The following is a 14,080-nucleotide window of genomic DNA, read 5'->3' as shown; positions in this document are numbered from 1 at the left end:
TCCCTCCTGGCTCTGGTTTCACACATAGAATAGCAGTGCCTATCTCGAGATTATGCACATAGTTTCTAAAAATATTCATTTTGTATATCTCATATTTAATCCACCTGGATTTCCCTTTGAAATAACCAAAATGCTACTTCAAGTAAAAAAAAAACACCAATCCCTTGTTAAAATATGAGAGCAGACACAAACAGCCATCTTTTGTATGATTTCATTGATAGGGAACATCCAGTGTAGGGAAAGACACACAGAGAGAAAGAGGATTAGGGCTTGTCAGGGGTTGGGGGAGGGAGAAAAGAGAATGTGTGCTTTGGATACGGGGTTTTATTTTGAGGAAAGAAACAGTCTGAAACTAGACAGTGACGATGGTTACACAGCATTGTGAATGCACTTAATGCTCCTGAATTGCACAATTTAAAATGGAAAAACATCTAAATTTTATTATGGTAAACTTAAAACATAAAAATAGATGGTACTCTAAATGACATGAAAGAAAACAAGGAAATGACAGAAAAAAGAAACAAAAATGATGCCAGGAGAAGGGAAGTAAAGTTCGGGTCTGAGAGTGGGTTGATTCTTAGAATTAGATGACAGTGTTGGTGGTTGCAGAGACATCTCAGCCCGTAGGGGTGGTGATGCCTGAATTGGCTCTGGGTCTCATAGAAGTATGTGTGTAGGTGCAGGGGGAGCTACAAAATCAGGCTCAGGGTCTCCCTGCAGGACTGGTAATGTAACCTGGTTCTAGGTCTCCTGTAGGGCTAGTCTTACAGTCTGCAAAGCTGGTGGGATGTGACACGGTCCTGTGTGTTTTGCAGGTGCAGGCTCGGGTTCCCCATCAGGGTTGTTAGAATGGGACACAGTCCTGGGTCTCCTGAAGGGGCCAGCTCAGGATCTCATGCAAGACCAGGCTCAGGGTATCCTTGTAATGCTTGTGGAATGAGACCCCATCATTTTTCTCCTGCAGCAGCAGATTCAGGGTGTCCCTGCAAGGTTTTGCAATTTCACCCTGCTCTATAACTCCTGCAGGAGCAGGCTTGGACTGTCCCTGCTGGGTTGTTGGAATATGACCCATCTCTGATTCTCTTTCAGAAGCAGGCTCAGGGTCCCCCTACAGGGCTAGTCGATTTTGTTCCAGTCTTAGGTCCTTTGCAGGTGCAGGACTGGGGTCTCCCTTCAGGGCTGGTGAAATGTGACTCAGCTGTTGGTCTCTTGCAGAAACAGGCAGAATTTCTCCCTGCAAGACTTGTGGAATGAGACCCATTGCTGGGTCTCTTACAGGAGCATGCTCGGGGTCTACATGCAGGGCTAGTGGAATTGGACCTGGCTAATGGTGTCCCTGCAGTGCTGCTGGAATTGTTCCAATTCTTGGGTGTCTTGAAGGTGTAGGCTCTAAGTCTCCCTGCATTGCTAGTGAAATGTGACCCAGTTGTGGTTCTCCTGAAGGGACAGTCTCAGGGTTTCCCTGCAGGGCTGGTGGATGGGACATAGTCCTGGGTCTCCTGGAGGAGCAGGCTCATGTTGCAACATGACCAATCTCAGGTTCTCCTGCAGGAGTAGGCTTGGGGCCTTCCTGAAGGGCTAGTGGAATTGGACATGGCTCATGGTCTCCCTGCAGTGCCATTGGAATTGGTCCAATTCTTGGGTCTTTTGAAGGTGTAGGTTGCAGGCTGATAAATTACCTGTAGGGCTGGTGGAATGTGACATGGCTCTTAGTCTAATGCTAGAGCTGATTCAGGGTCTTTCCACAGGGTTGGTAGAATTGGTCCCAGGCCTGGGTCTCCTGCATGTACAGGCTTTGGTATCCCTGTAGGGCTTGTGGAATGTGACTGGGTTTCTGTTTCCTGCAGGGGCAGGCTCAGAGTCTCCTTGCAGTGTTGCTGGAATGGCACATGGTTCTGAGTTTCCTGCAACAGCAGGCTTATGTCCTTCCTGCATGGCTAGTTGAATATGACTCAGACCTTGGTCACTTGCAGGAGCAGGCTAGTTTTCTCACTGCTGGGATGGTGGAATCAGACCCTGTCCTGAGTCTTCTGCAGAAGCAGCTCCAGGTCTTCCTGCAGGGCTGTTGGAACATGACCCATCACTGGTTCTGCTTCAGGAGTAGGCACAGAGTCTCCTTGCAAGGATAGTGTAATTGGACCCAGCTCAGGGGTCACTACAGGGCTGATGAAATGTGTCCTGGCTCTGTGGTTCCTGCAAGTGTAGATTCTGTGTCTCCCTTCAGGGTTGGTTTAGTGGGACCCATTCCTGGGTCTCCTGTAGTAGTAGGCTCAGAGTCTCCCTGCAGGGCTGGTGGAATGGGCCCCTTCTCTAGGTCACCTGCCAGAACAGATTTGGACTCTGCCTTCAGGCTGGTGGAATTGGGCCTGTTCTTGCATCTCCTGCAGGAGCAGGCCTTGGTTCTTCCTGGAAGAATACTGTAATATGACCCATCTCTGGTTCTCTTGCAGGAGAAGCTCATGGTCTCCCTAGAAGGTTAGCAGAATTTGTCCCATTACTTGGTCCAAGGCTCAGGGTATCCCTGCAAGGTTGGTGGGATGGGACATAGTCCTGTGTCTCCTGCAGTAGCAGGTTCTGTTCTCTTTGCAGGGCTGGTGGAATGTGACTCCACCCTGTGGTTCTTTTGCAGATGCAGGCTCAGGGACCCCACCAGAACTGATGGCTCTTAGTCTCCTATGGGAGCAGGTGAGGGATTCCCTGGAGAGCTGTTGGAATTGGTCCCAGTCCTGGGTCTCTTACAATTGCAGGCTCAGTGTCTCCCTGGAGGGTTTGTTGAATATGACTTGGCTGTGGGTATGCTGCAGGAGCAAGCTCAGTGTTTCCATGCAGGGTTGGTGGAATGGGATCTAGTTCTGGCTCTCCTGCAGGAGGAGGCTGGGGTTCTCCCTGGAGAGGCTGATGGAATTGGACTGGGATGTCTGTCTCCTGCAGGAGCAAGCCTATGGATTACCTGCAGAGCTGGTAGAATGTCACACAACTCTTGTTCTTCTGCAGGAGCTGGCTCATATTCTCTGTGAATGGCTTGGTCTCCCCCAGGAGCAGGTTTGTAGTCTCACTACAGGGCTGGTGTTATGTGACCCGCACTGTGTTTTCTGCAGATGCAGTCTTAGTGTTTGACTGCAGGTTTGGTGGAATGGGACGAAGTTCTGGGTTTCCTGGAGTAGCAGGCTCACGGTCTCCCTTCTGGGGTATTGGAATGTGACCTAGTCATGTGTTTCCTGCCGAAGTGGCCTCAGGATATCCCTGCAGGGCTGTTGGAATTGTACCACACTGTGTATCACCTGCAGGATCAGGTTTGTGCTCTCCCAGCAAGGCTGGCGTATTTGGACCTATTCCTGGGTCTCCTGCAGAAGCAGGCTTTCAGTCTTCCTGCAGGGCTTCTGGAATATGACATATCTCTAATTTTCCTGCAGGATCAGGCTTGTGGGTCACCCAGCAAGGCTAGTGGAATTGGACCCACTTCAAGGTCTTAGTGCATGATTGATGGAATGGGACCCAGTCCTGGGTCTCCTGCAGGAATTGGCTCAGAGTCTTCCTGCAGGACTGGTGAAATTGGACCAATTCCTGAGTCTCCTGCAGGAGGAGGCCCTGCATCTTCCTGGAGGGATGGTGGAATACGACAGAGATCTGTTTCTCCTGCAGGAACAGGCTCAAGGTCTCCCTACAAGGCTAGTGTAATTGGACACATTCCTGGATCCATTGCAAGTGAAGGCATGATGGTCTTCCTACACAGCTGGTGGAATGTGATTCGGCTCTGAGTCTCCAGCAGGAGTAGGCTTAGGGTCTCCTTGAAAGATTGGTGAAATGGGACACAGTGCTGTCTCTCCTGCAGTAGCAGGCTCAGGTTCTCCCTACAGTATTGGTAAAATTGGACCTGGCTCTAATTCTCCTGCAGTAGCAGACTGAGGTTATACCTGCATGGCTGGTTGAGTGTGAAGGAACAGCAAGTCTTAATACATTGGCCCACTCCTGGGAAAAGGATAAACAGGGCTTGGTGCATGGTCTCTTGTATTCTCTGAAAAAGACCCTTGAGATGTGTTGATTCTGATGACCTCTTCCAAGAACTTGAACACTTTTAGAATCTCTGCCCATTCATCTTGTTTAGACTGAAGGAATCTGCCTTTCATCAGTTCTTGGAATAGAGATCAACACAAAAGGAAAGAGGGAAGAAAAAAATACCAATCTATCTGTTGAGAAATCAGCTGAAGACATTAAAAAGTTCTCTTGCAATGCACTTGTTTCTATTTTGGTGCATTTAGAATCATTTCCTTATTATCAATTTTGGCCATTTAAATTAGAATACATATTGTTCTAGGCCTACTGGGGTTCATTATGCTTGGACGCTCTGTGCTTGCTGTGTTGAGATAGCCGGTTCTATCTTTGGTTTAAGAAAATTTCAGTCTGATTTCTTCAAATACCTTTTCAAATCATTTGTCTTTATTCTTTTCCATGTGGGATCCCTATGAGTCATACACTGGTATGTTTTCTCTTATCCCAGGTTTCAGTTGCATTGCTTGCATTGCTTTTCACTAGCTTTTCTATGTCGTGTTCTGACTGAGTGATTGTGATTATCCTGTTTTCTAAGTCATTTATTTGTTCCTGTGCATTATCTAGTCCGATTTGGACTGTCTTTAGCTTAGCTATTCTCACCATTGAGTTTTCTGATTATATTTGGCTCATCTAAAGTGTTTCTCTTTCCATTTATACTAGCCTGCATTTGTATTCATAGACTCAAGATTTCCTTCAGTGTTTTATGTCCTCCCTTTTCAAGTCATGTTCTAGTAAATTTTGGGGGTCTAATACATTGGATGTTCTTTCAGGAGACTCCTGTCTTTTGAAAATTTGGAATAGTTCTTTTAACTTTATTATATCTCTCTATCGCTATGGGTTAAGGATTATCAGTTATCTATTATAGAGTTGAACGGCTTTTGTAAGTGAAATCATTTCTGTGCACATTTAGTTTTAATGCTGTGAGGATTGTTTTTGGTATGTAATGATGCCATGCATTCCTTCTGTGTCTGTTGCCTGTTATATCTATGATTGCTACTGCGGTTTTTGTTGTGGTGAATATAACCTATTCTAGTAAAGTTAGCAGAGTGTCATTTTGGTTAAATGTTTATCATAGCTCTGACAGTGCTGGGACTACCAATTTTTGCTGGAATAGAGGTTTCCAAATGGTTTCTGGGCTGCAGGCTGGATATGTGGAGAGGGAATTTTTCCAATACACACTCATGAAAGTGCATTCGTCCTCACTCTTGCCACGGAAAAGTCAAAATTTTATAATGGGTTCCCTCAGGTTCTCTGCAAACAAAGACAAAAGTGGAAACAAATTTAATGATGTCACACATTAGAAACTGCTGAAACAATCCTGCAGTGCCACAATTGGGTCCTAAGTGTAGTACTGGGTCAGCACCACAACTATAGTTGCATTAGCATGTGGTAGGCAAGGTTGATGGAAAGGCTTCAAATTCTCCTATTTTTCATCAGATCTCTGCTCCAAGAACTCTTGTCAATAAGGCATGGGAACTCAAAGGCAAGCATGGAGCATTTCAAAAACCTCTGCACTGGACAATAAGAAATTTCAATCCTGCCTATGAAAGTTGCAGATCTTTTGGCTATAGAATCTTATTTCAACACTAAATTGCCCTGGATTCTAGAAACCAGATAAAGATGGCTCTGATTGAGACCATTTCTCCTTTATGGAGAAAATGAGCAATTATACTGTGGATGTGAAAATGCTGTGACTAAGGCCCTGGGTTACTAAGCTAATCCACAACACATATGCCAGCAGATTTAATATTAAGAGAGGACCCAGGCAGATCTGTTCTCTAGATAGTACCAACCACAGCCCAAAACAATCTCCAAACCCCTGGGAATAAATTTGTGCCATCAGCCACACCCTTAACACACAGATTCCACAGGCACTCCTAGCTCAAAATTGGCAGATGGAGTATTGGTCTGGGAATCAATTGCAGAGAAATTTTGTGATTATTGCTTTCAGTTATGTCAATCAAACGTCCACTATGCACTCTTTTAACCCTCAGGGCATCGTCTTCCATCTTAAATGACCTGTCCACTTTAGAGTGTGCATCCCAGTAAAACACAGTTTCCCTTTACTGCTCCTTCACCAAAGGTCAGGTCCTGCACTGATTTCCATTCTCTACTTTGCCTTCTACTCTTTCCAGGTTATGTGAGAATTCTTTCTGACTTTTGAAGTAAGAGATGTTTGGCCATTATTCAGCAGGGATCCTGAGCCAAGGGCCGGGAGAGTGGATGTTTATCTTGCTGTATACATGGGAGAGAGTGAGCGAAGTTTGCACTGGTACTCTGCCAGTTTGGCATGGATAAATTAACACAATTTAGACATAACTCACAGACACTTGATCCTTGTTTAGCAATATTTCTCTATATCAGTGGTGGAAGGATGTGATCGAAGACTCCAGGTCTGACAATGTGTACATACCTCCATTGCAGACTTTCAAATAGTTAACAGAATTGAATTACATACTATGGGAAGTGTATCAAAATAAAGATAGTTTTAGAAATATACTAAATCTAACTACAAGACAGAGTTGCCATATTTAGGTATCAGCTTGAAATACCCAAATAAGAAAAATACACAGAAAATATTAGTTAGCAGCCAAAATTCATGAAGGAGGCAGGTCAACACTTTTCTCTTGGTGCTTCCAACACTAAGAAAAACAATGAAATAATTCTTAGAATCATTAACAACCACAACCATGGGTTTCCATTGTTCATGTGGTGCCCTTTCCTAATAATGGCACATACTGGTCAATGTTGGCGATTCAAGGGGCAACATTACTATTTAGGAAAGCACAAAGAAACCCAAACAATGTATTTTTATATAGGCTTGGTTTCAATAGCACTTAGAGACATTATAGATACGAGAACACTGCAAAAGTTTTGCTAGGCTATTGAGAATCATGTGCTCTTCTATGAAAGATGAGAATGTTTAATCATCCAATTATGTTGAGAAACACAATTAAACCTGACAAATATGGCAACCACATATTTGCGCCCGGTACATGCCTGAAGGGAAAAATGGTCCACAAAAAATGTGTCACTACATATCTATGCCAACAATTACACTTCATTTCAATAACAGAATTATAATAGTTACAAATACTGTTTTGAAAAACTGAGGATAAATAAATATTCAAATTCAGGCAAAGAATCCACTCACTTACAAAACACCCTTCACACCAAAGTACATATAACCCCAGCATGATCTGAACCTGGGGGAAGATCATCATTTCACAGTGTGAGCTAAGAATTCAAACCAACCTATTTTAGTCCAGAGTAGTTGACCATGGAGGAGTTCACTGTTGTGCACAGAATGTGAAGGTGGAGGAACTCTGAATCTAGGAGGGTCTTCCTGTGCTCCTACTGGCTTCAATGCAGTTCAAGGGCTGATTCTCTGAAATGTATAACTGAGTGAAGGGGAGGGAAAAGCAAGTGCTTGAGAGCAAGGAACAACCCTGGGAAAAGGCTTAGCAGGGCTTGGTGCTTGGTCGTCTGAGTGGTTTGTAAATGCCCCGTGGAACGTTTGGAATTTCAAGACATCTTCGAAGAACATGAGAGCTTCTATCATTTCTATCTTCTCTTATGTTTTGGATGGAAGAAATCTTGGACACGTACTTGGAGCAGAGAATTAAGTACCTTCCTCAAGTGCACGTTCACATTCCACATGTTAATGACAGTATCAACGAGGCTCAATATGTCCATGAATGTCTTCCAAGCTTGGTATTCTCTACAGCTGTTTCCATGCCAGTATTATTCATTGTAGCAGAACAAATCTCATCAATGAGATCGCATCTCTCCTCAATCCGTGCAGATATCTTTTCTGCCAGATTCACTTCGTGTCTCCTATAAAGTCAAATTCTAAAGGATTGGGCAATTCTGAAAGTACCTCGGAGAATCACCAGTGAGATGATGACAGGCATTTCTTCCACTGTCTGCTCTTAAAGTTTCTGAAACTGACCCGTGAACACAGGCCATAGGGCAGCAACAGTATCTCGAACTTACACAGCTTCCCGGACCAAAGAGTTAAGCCAAGCTCCACAGAGGGAGGCAGAACCTCCATCACACTGATCCACCCACAGAACTCTGCCCGGTTACCTAGGATCCACCAGCCACAACAAGCCTCACGGTACACAACAATATTCCACCTGGAATCCAACAGGTAACTGCCATCCACAATGGCTGCTGCATCTTGTCAGTGTTGGGGGAGGGGCTGCATCCGACGAGAGGTTCCTAAGGTAAATGTGATTCTACCCACTAGCATCCCATGGGCCTTTCTTCTTCCCTCTTTCTTTGGTCCAGATCTGTATGCACAGTACCAACGGAGGGAAGTGTGTCCATTTTCAGTTAATGGTTTCACACGTCTTTAAACTTTCTAACAGTTCACAGCACACAGAGACCCAATAAAGGAAACTTATGTTCCTATAATATCCGTACACCCGGAACACATATCCGTCGGTTGATTTCTGCTGAAACACCCGCACTCTCAGGACATGGATCCATTTGTTTCATGGGGGCTGAAATTCCTAGAAATGAAACCAACCCCAATGTGCACTTTGCTGTCTGTCTTTTTTGCCCTTAGTACACTATTGCAGAGCTAATTGTTTTTGTTATAGGCTTATGCCATTTCTTCTCAACGTAGGGAAGAATATGGCATTCATTCTTCCTGTTGGAAGACATGCAAGTCTATATCACGGACTAGGACTCTATTTTCTTCCAAATCGGCATTTGGGTTAGGTCACGATATGCTCTTAAGAATCAATATTTACGAATATGAATGCACGCCTCTGATTTCCAAATACAAGTGTGTTGAGTACATGCAAGCCGCTATACTGGGTCGATGCGTGCTGAATGATCCTTGACATCACCTTGAGTATTTTCTTTTGAATAATCATGGTTCCTTTGGTATATGTCAGCCAACCATACACAGTTGGTGCTTGTTTGTTTGTTTGTTTGAATCTTTGTTGGTCTGCATACCGTTAGTTTTGCAAAAACATCAGGCCATGAATTTCTCGGTTCGCTTCAGAGAGTCATATAAGCTGATTCACTTAAGATAGTGCTTCCAATCACCAATGATTTCCTGCTTCCCTCTCCCAACTTTAGGGTTTTGATGTCCTCCTTGCATTCTTCTTGTTTCTTCTTTGCTACTCATGCTCTTTTTGCATTTCCAATAAAGGTCTCTTCTTTCCACTTCACCTTGCTGATATTTTATTCAGGGTAGATTTCTCAACCATTTTTGTAGGATAAGATTTGAACTGCTGAATTCTTTTAAGATTTGCCGGTCTGTGGAATTCTCTAGTTTTGCCGTTATTAGAAATGGCGGTCATGTGTCATAGGCTACCCTAGATGGCAGCATTTTCCCATTCAGGATGTGAATTATGTCCTGGCACTCCTCCCTGTCCTGCAATATTGCTGCCGAGATATCAGCTGAAACCTCTCTGGAGGTTCCATTGTGACTATGTCGTTTCCTCCAGGTGCATTTTAAATCAATGGGATATTCGTGAACTTTGTTGATTTGAATCATACCGCTGCTGGTAGGTCTATAGGGATTCCACCTCCTTTGGACGCTGTGTACCTCATGAATTTGCATAGATGACTCTTTCTTGGCTTTCAGCAAGTTTCAGTCTGATATTCCTACAGATAAGTTCTCAGACATTTTTTGTTTCTTTATCTCTTGCTTTTCCATCTGGGACTCTAATGAATTCTAGCTTTTCATGCCCTGTCTTAACCCAGGATTCAACACCAATGTTCTCATTGGTTTGCACTTGCTTTCCTATGTGTGCTTCTGACCGAGGGATTTCTGTTCCCCTGTGTTCACAGTCATTCACGCGTCCCTCTGCATTATCTAGTCTGCTAAGGACTGAATTTTAGCCCTGATATATTCACATCCATTGAGTTTTCTGATATACTTTGGCTCGTCTTCAGACATTATTTTCCCCTTTCCTGGTATTATGCCTTTTGTGATTCTGAGACTCTGTTGTTCTTCAGTGATTTCCTGACCTCCATTTTCAACACTTGGTCTGGATAGCGTTTTGCAGTCTAGTTGTTTGAAAGCTTATCTTTTGGGCCTTCAATATCTTTGGAACTGAAAATGGTACTTATTGTTTCTTTTACTGTACTTCTTCAAATCTACTGATAACGTAATATCAAGTATCTAATGTAGTCTTCTAGGGCTTTTTAAAGTGAAAAATTTAGACACTTGGCTCGACGCAATTCCATGAGATTTCTGTGAGGACAATTTCTCCTAGACATTGATGCCATATTCTGTTCCTGTGTGTGTTGTCTGGTCTATCTCCAATTGCTGGTGTTGCCTTTGTTGTGATGAACACCCCATACTATTTCGATTAGGATAACCTCATTTTGATTATGCTTATCTCACAAATCTGAAAGAGCACAGGACACTTCCTCTGGTGGAAATGGAGCTTCTAAAGGTTCTCAGCTCTGCATTCTACTCTATGTTATTTTGGAGTGTTTCCAGAAGAGCAGAGTGTGAGTGCGCTTGTGCTTTGGAGTGCCACGGGAATGTCCCACTGAAACCAGTTCTTCCAAGAGCTTCTCTGTCTACAGAAACACCAGTGGAAGCATATCTATGGATGTCACACATCAGGGCCTGCTGAAATGATCCCGCAGCCCGAACTTGGTGTCCTCGCTGCCGAACCGTGCCGGTGCCATCCAAATTGTAGCATCCGCTTTTGAGAGATAAACTGAAGGACATCCTTCCTCTTCTCACGCTGTGGTCTTGGACCACACTTCCTTGTCCTCTCATCCTTGTGGCACGGGTGCACGAAGGCAACCACAGAGCTGTTGCACATCCTGTGCCTCAAACCAAACCATAATCACAGCCCACGTTATGAATGTAGCAGATCCTAAGGCTTTTCATTCTGAATTCAAACCCAAGGCCCCCTGGATCCCTCAGACCCGATGCACAATATCTCTGATTCAGCCCCACACATGCTCTATTAGCAAAATGCCAAATTGGTCTCTGGTCCTGCAGATGCACTGGGTGTGGCCATGGGACAGATCGATAATTTCAACTGCGCGCGCCAGGGTGGTTGCTTGCTCATTGGGGTCGCAGGTCGATTTGCTCTCTTGATAGGACCCACCACATCCCACAACGCACTCCAGATCCCTGAGACTCAGCGTGTGCCATCATCCGTAGCCCTATCCCTCCCTGAACGCTGCCTCTGCTACCTCAAATTTGGCAGCTCGGAGCTTGGTCTCAGAATCAACTGTGGGGATATTTTGCACTGGATTCTTTGCGTTCTGTCAGCCAAGCATCTGCTGTGCACTCTTCTAACACTCAGCGCATCACCTTCAGTCCCATGTCTCCTGTCCGCTTGAGAGTGTGCGTCCAAGTTAAAGAGAGTTTCACCTTTACTGCTCCATCAACAGGGCTCAGACCATGCACTGGTATCCATTCCCTGCTTTTCCTTCTCCTGCTTCCAGGTGTTCTGAGGCCTCATCCTGTCTTTGAAAGTAACAGACCTCTCTTCGGCAAGTGTCCTGTGCCAAGGGCTGGGTGAGTGGATGTTTCCATTGCTGTGTTCATGGGAGCGAGTGAGCGCAGGTTGCACTGCTTCTCTGTCAACTGGGCATCGATGAATCAACACTTTCCAGATACATTTCACAGAAATGTGATTTTTTATTTATCTCTTTGTTTCTATACAGCCGTGGTGGGAGGGATTGTCCGAAGACTCCAGTTTTGACATTGAGTTGATATCTCATTTGCAGTCTTTAAAAATTTAATAGAATTTATATACATGTTTTGGGAGTTATACGAAAATGAAGTTAGTTTCTGAAACATACTAAATCGACCTAGAAGCCAGACTTGTCAATTTTGGTAACATTTTGTCAGCTCTAAGGAAAACATAGACAGATAGAATGCAAACTAGTAGTCCGAACTGTTAAAGGGGTCATGTCAACTCTTTACTGTTGAAGCCTCCGAAACCAACAGGAACCATGAAATAACTAATGGAAACATGAAATAACCCCTAAGCTTGGATTCACTTGTGCATGTGGTGCCCTTTACTCCCGAAGACACCTACTGGTCAATGTTGGCATTTCAAGGTGTAACATCCCTCTCAAGGAAAATACAAGAGAAAACGAACTAAATATATACATTTAGATTTGAATCCAGAGAACCTAGAGGCATTATAGCTATGAGAAGCCTGCTGCAGCTATGCTAGGCTACTGAGAACCAGGTGTTCTTCTATCAGTGATGAGAACGCTTAATCATCCGATCATGTTGGGTAAAGCAATTGAATGCAACCAAGTCTGCACCCCCATGATCGATTGCCCCCGGGGGCTTGACTCAATTGAAAGACGGTCCACATAAGGTGTGTCTTTCATGTCATTGGCGACTTTTACAGTTCCGTTCACTATCTGACTTCTAATATGTACCTAGACTGTCTTGAAAAACGGAGGCCTAATACAGATTCAAGTTCAGTCAAAGATTCCCCTCACTTACCACACTCCCTTCACCCCAGAGAAGACATGAACCCAGCATTTGCTGAATCTAGCGGAAGGCCATCGTTTCTTTGTGGGAGCTAAGTATTCAATTCCTATCTATTTCATACGAGAGTATTTGACCTTTATGGGGTTCCCTGTTGTTCACAGAGGATGAAGCTAGAGGAACTCTGATTCTAGGAGGGGCTTGCTCTTCTCTTACTGGCTTCATTGCAGCTCAGGTACTGATCCCTCAAAATGGATGCCTGAGTGGAGGGGAGGGAAGAGCAAGTGCTTGATAGCTAGGCCCAAACCTGGGAAAGGGCTTACCTGGGCTTGGTGCACTTTGATCTGAATGGCTTGGAATTGCCCCTTGGGTCGTGTGGATTATCTGACCTCTTTCAAGAACATGAGCGTTTTTATCATCTCTGCCATCTCTTCTCTTTAGACGTCAGAGATCTTGGACCCGTTCTTGGAGCAGAGAATTGAGGAACTTCCTCCAGTCCACGGTGGCCCTCCGTATGTTTCTGCTAGTATCAGCGAGGTTCAATATGTCTCATGAATGCCTTTCGAGCCTGCTATCCTCTACAGCTGTCTCCAGGCCAGTATTCTCTATTGTAGCAGAACATCTCTCATCAATGTGTTCGCATCTCTCCTCAATCCGTGCAGCCATATTTTCGGCCAGCTTCTCTTCGTGTCTCCCATAAAGTCGACTTCAAGAGGACTGGGCAAGTCTGAAAGGACCTCGGAGCCTCTCCAGTAAGCTGAAGACAGGCAGATCTTCCACTGTCTGCCCTTTCAGGTTCTGGAAACTGACCCGTGAACTCAGGTCTTTGGGCAGCAGCAGTATCTCGAACTGACACAGCTTCCCGGACCAAAGACCTAAGCCAAGCTCCACAGAGGGCGGCAGCCCCTCCATCGCACTGATCCACCCACAGAACTCTGCCCGGTTACCTAGGATCCAGCAGCCACAAGAAGCCTCGCGGTACACATCAACATTCCACCTGGAATCCAACCGCTAACTGCCATCCCCAATGGCTGCTGCATCTTGTCAGTGTTGGGGGAGGGGCTGCATCCGACGAGAGGTTCCTAAGGTAAATGTGATTCTACCCACTAGCGTCCCATGGGCCTTTGTTCTTCCCTCTTTCCTTTTGTTCAGATCTGTATGCACTGTAGCAACGGAGGGAAGTGTGTCCATTTTCAGTTGAATGTTTCACACGTCTTTAAACTTTCTAACAGTTCACAGTACACAGAGACCCACTAAGGGAAACTATTGTTCCTGTAATATAGGCACACCCGCAATACATAGCCGTCGGTTGATTTCTGCTGAAACACCCGCATTCACGGGACATCTATCCATTTGTTTCAAGGGGGCTGAAATTCCTAGGAATGATACAATCCCCAATGTGCACTTTACTGCCTGTCTCTTTTGATCTTAGTACACTTTTGCGGAGCTACTTTTCCTTGTTATAGGCTTGTGCCATTTCTTCTCGACGTAGTGTAGAATATGGCATTCATTCATCCTGTTGGAAGACTTGCAAGTCTATATCACGGACTAGGAATCCATTGGATTCCAAATCGGCATTTGGGTTAG

At 44.8% G+C, this 14,080-nt stretch overlaps 1 long non-coding RNA gene across 1 annotated transcript in view; it reads left to right on the top strand.

Moving 5' to 3' along the window:
• Positions 1-13,182, top strand: part of LOC140692605 (uncharacterized) — a 31,386-nt gene extending 18,204 nt beyond the window's left edge. The window contains exon 6 of the long non-coding RNA XR_012068166.1: positions 12,935-13,182. This is a non-coding gene — a long non-coding RNA (uncharacterized lncRNA). The remainder of the gene's footprint in view (positions 1-12,934) is intronic.
• Positions 13,183-14,080: the final 898 nt, after the last annotated feature.

Source organism: Vicugna pacos, unplaced genomic scaffold (genome assembly GCF_048564905.1).
Source record: "Vicugna pacos unplaced genomic scaffold, VicPac4 scaffold_14, whole genome shotgun sequence".
Classification (NCBI taxonomy): Eukaryota; Metazoa; Chordata; class Mammalia; order Artiodactyla; family Camelidae; genus Vicugna; species Vicugna pacos.
The sequence above is the reverse complement of the archived record's forward strand: the minus strand, read 5'-3'. Positions and strand labels throughout refer to the sequence as shown.